This window comes from Ovis aries, chromosome X, assembly GCF_016772045.2.
Source record: "Ovis aries strain OAR_USU_Benz2616 breed Rambouillet chromosome X, ARS-UI_Ramb_v3.0, whole genome shotgun sequence".
In the NCBI taxonomy this organism is placed as follows: Eukaryota; Metazoa; Chordata; class Mammalia; order Artiodactyla; family Bovidae; genus Ovis; species Ovis aries.
The window spans coordinates 9970896-9977708 of record NC_056080.1 but is presented as its reverse complement, the minus strand read 5'-3'; positions in this window follow the sequence as shown (position 1 = coordinate 9977708).

The following is a 6813-nucleotide window of genomic DNA, read 5'->3' as shown; positions in this document are numbered from 1 at the left end:
AACAAACAAACATGGATTTCAGTTTCATCTCAACCGGTAGTGTGATTTTTGACTATGTTTCAACGTCTATGAGCCTCACGTTGAATAAGGGTAATGATACTTTGCTTAAAGGATTGTTTAGGAGTATTAGAAGTAATGCTTGTAATGATCTGGAGTACACTAGGAGGAACTCAACAAATACTAGCAATAATAATAATACTTACTAATACTATTATTACCACAAACTTTACCCCTCAAAATGTCTTCTATGGTACACTTTGAGAGATTTTGTGTCAAATGCCTTCTGAAATCCAGGCAAACATGGAACTTAAAAGTCCTAGTCCTTTTCATCCATTAGTTACATGATAACAGAACAAGTACCCAAAACATTATGTTTTTTGGTAACAAGTTGGAGGGTGGTTAATATCTTTACAACTCATATGACATCGTGCCTAATTGTGAATTCCCTGAGTTTCCTGGAAAAATCATCTCCTGAGTAATAAAGGTGACACTCCTGAAAGAGAAAACCATCGAGACCTACTCCATCCTTTTTCCAACCTTCTTATCCTAAGACTGTCAGAAAATAAGTTTAGTTAACAGAAAACAGGGAAACCAACATTAAGTTAGTGAAAAGCATGTAGAAACAGTCCCCAAACCCCCAGGACCCCACTTTTTCAGATTTCCCAGAGGGCACTGCGTGTGGCCGGAGAGGCAGAGCCTGGCTGTGATTTTGGAACTGGCATCCCCCACAAGCTTCCAAAGATAAGAGACGGAAGCATGGTTGACACTCACCTTGCCCATGGCTGCCCTCAGGGCCTTGACCTCAGCCCTGGCCACATCCAGTCCTGAAGGAGACTCTGCCATCCCTGGGGGCTTCTCGGCCTCAGGCTTGCCTCCTGGCTTACATCTCATTCCTGGAGTGGAAAAGAGGTCAAGTCTAACTCTTTTTCTTTGTGTGACCCCATCCTTTCCCCCTCTCACATCCCGCCATTTTCTCCGGCTCTCCAGGTATTTTGGCTAAGCACAGGGTCCTTTCCAGCCTCCTCACACTTCCTCCTTCCACTGGACTGCCCCTTTCTATGGTACCTTCTGGGATGATCCACATTTCTCATGAGTGACAAGACGTCATCTTGCTAATTAACATACGGCCTAATTATGGTGGTGTTACACTTTAGGAGACAGAATTAAAGTCTGAAGTGACCTAAGTAATTAGGAGAGGCAGACAGACAAACGAAAGCAGCAGCAGTACCGTGGGGGTGGCCATGACCTGGCCGCGTCCTGTGAGGCTGAGCACTACAGGCCGAGACTCAGGTGCGTGGACACCTCGGGATCGGCGCCAAGCTGGATGCTGTGGTACCTGCTTGGAGGTAGCATCCCCATGTAGGGCAAGATGGGATTTTCTTTCCTCCTCCTTCTCTTTATCCTTTCCCTGGCACCGAGGTGCCTCTTGATAAGATAGAGTAAATGAATCAGAAAAAATGCACACCCACAAAGATGAATTTTCATCCCATGCTGCAGAAGAGACAGGACTGACAGCTTAATTGCTGTGCTGAAGGTGACGCTGCTAGGAAGTAGTCCCTACTCTGCTAGGAAATCTGGCCAAAAACTAGGACAAATGAGGACAGGAGGTGTGCATTCTGGGTACCCCCAGAAGTTGACCTGGGGTCATGAATGTGAGTACAAGCCGTTTATTTGGGAGGCGCTCTAACAAGCACTGGCAGGGAGTGAGAAAATGAGACCGAGGAGGGAAAGAAGGCAATAGAAGGTATGTTAACAAGCAAGCCCTGCAGCTCAACTTGGCTGGGCAAGTGGGAGAGACAGGAGAACAGAGGTCAGCGAACTTTTCTTATAAAGGGCAGAGAGTAAATATTTCAGGCTTTGGGAGCCATGGAATGTCTGTCACGACGACTCAATTCTGCCATTGTAGCCAGAGACAATATGTAAATGAATGGATATGTCTGTGTCTCAGCAAAACATTATTTGCAAAACCAGGCAGTCAACCCAATGGCTGTAGTTTGTCAACCTGTTGCTATAGAAGTGTTTCTCAAACTCTCGTGGTGAAGGACCCATTTTTTTTTAAATGTCCAATCCATTGAACAAGACTTTTGTAAATACAACAAAAATGAATCACTGGAAAAGCAAAATTTAAAAAACAGGCATACAAAGTATAAGTCTTTTAAAATTAATTAAAATCAAAAGACACAGAATATTTTGGTCTAGTTGCTTTAGGAAGTTTCTAAATGCCCACTCTGAACTTCTGCTAAGTTATCACACAAAGGTGGAGTCCTTGATCTCAGCCAAGGCCCTCACTACAGTTTATAGCCCCACAGTCTCTCTTACTAGGTGAGGAGGCCGGGACTATTATCCACTGATATTTCTATTGTTATCAAGGGCTGCTCCCCAGCACATCAACTCCTGGTCCTTCTAGCCTGTCTGGCAAATGGACCGTGTACATTTCTGCCATCTGAGAAGGAGAGGCACAGGGAGGTGCTCCAGGTAGGAAGTTGAAGGTGAGTATGGGAATGGTGAGGACCAAGAGGTCACTGGCAGGCCACTGTCGGCATCACTACAGTGTGATAGAATAGAAAGATCATGGGCTTGGAATGCAAACAAATTGAGATAAAAGTCCTGGTTCCGCCACTTAACTTTTCTGTTTCTACATTTTCTTGTCTGAAAAATGAGTATAATATGGTGAGGGTTGGACATTGTTATTTTTTTGCTATTGTTGCTGCTGTTAAAGACTGTATTTATTTTTTTAGAGCAGTTTCAGGTTCACAGCAAAATTGAGAATAAGGTATTGATACAAAGAATTCCAATATACTTCCCACCCCATACAAGCATAGTGAAGTCATTCAGTCATGTCTGACTCTTTGCAATCCCATGGAATGTAGCCTACCAGGCTCCTTTGTCCATGGAATTTTCCAGGCAAGAGTACTGGAGTGGGTTTCCATTTCCTTCTCCAGGGGATCTTCCTGACCCAGGGATTGAACCCAGGTCTCCTGCATTGCAGACAGACGTTTTACCTTCTGAGCCACCAGTGAAGCCCACCCATACATGCATAACCTTTCCCATTAGCAACATCCCATCAGAGTGATACATTTGTTACAACTAATGAACCTACACCGACACAGCATAATTACCCAGAGTCCATAGTTTCCATTAGGGTTCAGCTCTTGGTGTGGTACTTATGGTATGTATCTATCATCATAGTATTATACAAAGTATTTTCACTGCCATAAAAATCTTCCTTGCCCTGCCTGTTCATCCTTCCCTCCCCTCAACCCTTGGCACCACTGCTCTTTTCACTGTTTCCATAGTTTTGCCTTTTCAGAATGTCAACTAGTTGGAATAATCTTTTCAGACTGATTTCTAACACTCATGCATGCATTTAAGGTGGAACATGCATTTAAAGTGTCTCCGTGGCTTTTCATGGCTAGATAGCTCACTTTCTTTTTTAGTACTGAATATTCTACTGTCTGAAACTACCACTGTTTATTCACCCATTCACCTATTGAAGGGCATCTAGGTTGCTTCCAAGTTTTGGCACTTATGAATAAAGCTGCTGTAAACATCTGAGTGCAGCCTTTTGTGTAGACATAAGTTTTTAGCTCCTTTGGGTAAATACCAAGGAACACAATTGCTGGATTATATGGTAAGAGTGTATTTACTTTTGTGAGAAACTACCACACTGTCTTCCAAAATGGCTGTTCCCTCCAACCAGTGAATGAGAGTTCCTGTTGCTCCACGACCTTGTCAGCATTTGGTGTTTGTCAGTATCTAAATTTTGGCCATTTTAACAGGTATCTAGCAGTATCTCATTTTTGTTTTAATTGCATTTCCCTGATGATATATGATATGGAACACCTTTTCATATGCTTATTTGCCATCTGTATGTGTTCTTTGGTGAAGTGTCTGTTAAGGTCTTTGGCCTATTTTTTAAAAAGGATTGTTTATATTCTGACTGTTGAGTTTTAAGAGTTCGTTCCATATTTTAGATAACAATCCTTTATCATATATGTCTTTTGCAAATATTTTCTCATTTTGACTTGAGTTTTAAATGGTCTAATAAAAAGCCCTAGCATATGTACAACATTTGGGTCACATTAACAAGAACTCAATAATAACTCCCTTCCCACAAAATATAAAAACTATACAAAAAGTTAGTGGTAGAAATCTAATGGACTGTCTCCCATGAACCTGTATTTTTGTCCCTCGTTCTCCATTTTACATCATTCAGCTGCACTCACCCACCTAGTCTGGGTGTGGTGAAGGTGGTGAGGACGAGTCATAAAGGAGATGGGGCTACAGCAGAAGCCTTAGAGAATGAAAGGGAAAGGAAGGAGGAAATTGAAATAGTAAATGTTTATTAAGCACTTATTATATCCTGGGTTCCATGGGGTATATAAGTAAGAATAATACATGGCCCTTATTCTTAAAGAATTTATGGTTTAACCAGGGTGGATAATAAAACCATGAGATGAATATAAATTGATATTCATTGATAGTCTACTATGTACCAGGGATCTCATGAGATTCTTTGTATATATTAGCTATGATTCAGTTGAGAACACTGCAAAAGAAGACACTGTTAACCTCATTTTAAAAAGGAAACTGATGTGCAAGGAAGGTATGTTACTCATTCCAAGCCACATGGCTAGTAAGTAACAGAGCTGAGATTCAAGCCCAAGGCTGTCTGATTCCAATGCTCACACTCTTCATATACCAAGCTATTGAGAAAAGCTCCTAAGACAAATCACAGATAGTTTCACTGTGAGAAGTGCAACCTGGACTGAAAAAAGAATACACAGAGACTCATAAAAAGAATAACAATCCATAAGGAAGATACAAAAGAAATGGCTCCACTATAATTGAAGTCTGTGAAAAATGGAAATAGGAGAAGTAGGGTCGGGTGTTTGAGGGTTCTGACTGGTTTTAACGGTAAGAATACTCTCAATGAGATTTTTCGAGGAGTTGGAAACAAAAAATCAAAATTCATCTGAAAAAAATTTAAAAATCAAACAAAAGTGTAATAAGGCCTGACACTAATATAATGTTGTATGTCAACTATCAACTATAGAGACTATATGTATACAGGATATATATTTATGTCTATCTGTATCTATCTATAGATATCTATATCTACATATCTATACTACAGCTATATTTGTGTTCAGTCATGTCTGACTCTTTGGGACTCTTTGGGCTACAGCCCATCAGGCTCCTCTGTCCATGAGATTTTTCAGGCAAGAATACTGGAGTAGGCTCCCGACCCAGGGATTGAACCCATGTCTCCTGCATCTCCTATATTGGCAGGTGGATTCTTTACCACTGGCGCCACTTGGGATGTTGATTATAGCTTCCCAGTTGGTTCACTGGAAAACAATCCGCCTGCCAATGAAGGAGACACAGGTTCAATCCCTGGGTCGGGAAGATCCCCTGGAGGAGGGCATGGCAATCCACTCCAGTATTCTTGCCTGGAGAATCCCATGGACAGAGGAGCCTGGCAGCCTTCTGTAGCCCACCAGGTTCCTCTTCAAAGGTCACAAAGAGCTGGACACAACTTAGCATACATGCACACATTTGTCAATTATATCTCAATAAAAAATTTAAAAATAAGTTTTTAAAGTATGCACTATTTAAAAGAAGTGCAATAAAGAAAACTAGGCCTCACAGGAACTTACATGTACTAAAAAGCAGTAAGAATCTGAACAATGCAATACTGGCTCAAGAACAGACAGAAATCAGTCAGCAGAAGAGAATCAGCAGCCCAGAAAATGAGCTTTTTTGTACAAAATTGAATATTTAATAAAGAAAGCATTATAAAACAGAAAGGAAAAAATCATTTACCATATGTTGTTGAAAAAACAAATTAGGAAAAAAGACGCTCTCACCTTATGCTATCTATCAAGTTAAATTTCAAGTGGATTTAAGAGGTTTTTTTAAGTTAAATATGGAAAATATTTAATTTCTGATAAAACATGCTTTGAAAAATAATGAAATTTAAAAAAGGAAAATGCAGAAAGTTATTCTCACATCTAAAGTTCAAATAAGGGTATGGTTAAGGAACAACAGTACTTCAGCTCCATGGAATGATAGATGGCCATTTGAATAATTATAAAACTATAGCAACATTAAAAAATATTTAGGCTGGACATAACTATGAAAGATATGGCACATTATTTTTCTATTGTTGCTGTAACAAATCACCACAAATTTAGCTGGTTAAAAATAACACATATTTATTATCTTACAATTTTGGAGGTTAGAAGTTTGACATAGGTCTTACTGAGCTATAATCAAGGCGTCCTCAAAGTTGCATTCTTTTCTGCAAACTGTGATGGAGAATCCATTTCCTTGCCTTTTACAACCTCTAGAGGGCACCCACACTCCTCGGCAGATGGCCCATTCGTCCATCTTCAAAGTCAGCAAAAGCCAATTGAGTCGTTCTCACATCACCGCACTCTGACTTCTTTCCAGAGTCACATTTCCCTCTGACTCGTCTTCTGCCTCTCTTCCATTTTTTTTCCAATAATAATGGCTTTATTGAGATATAATTCACATGCCATACAATTCACCCATTTAAAATGTACAGCTCATTGGTTTTTAGCATATTCACAGAGTTGTGTAACCATCATTATAATCAATTTTGGAACATTTTTATCACCCCTGCTAAGAAACCTTATAACCATTAGCAGTTACTTCCCCTTGCCCTCAAGCTCTTATTCCTGGATGAATACTCATCTATTTTCTGTCTCTATGAATTTTCCTATTCTAGACATTTCAGATAAAAGGAATCATACAATACACAGTCTTTTGTGACTGGCTTTTTTCACT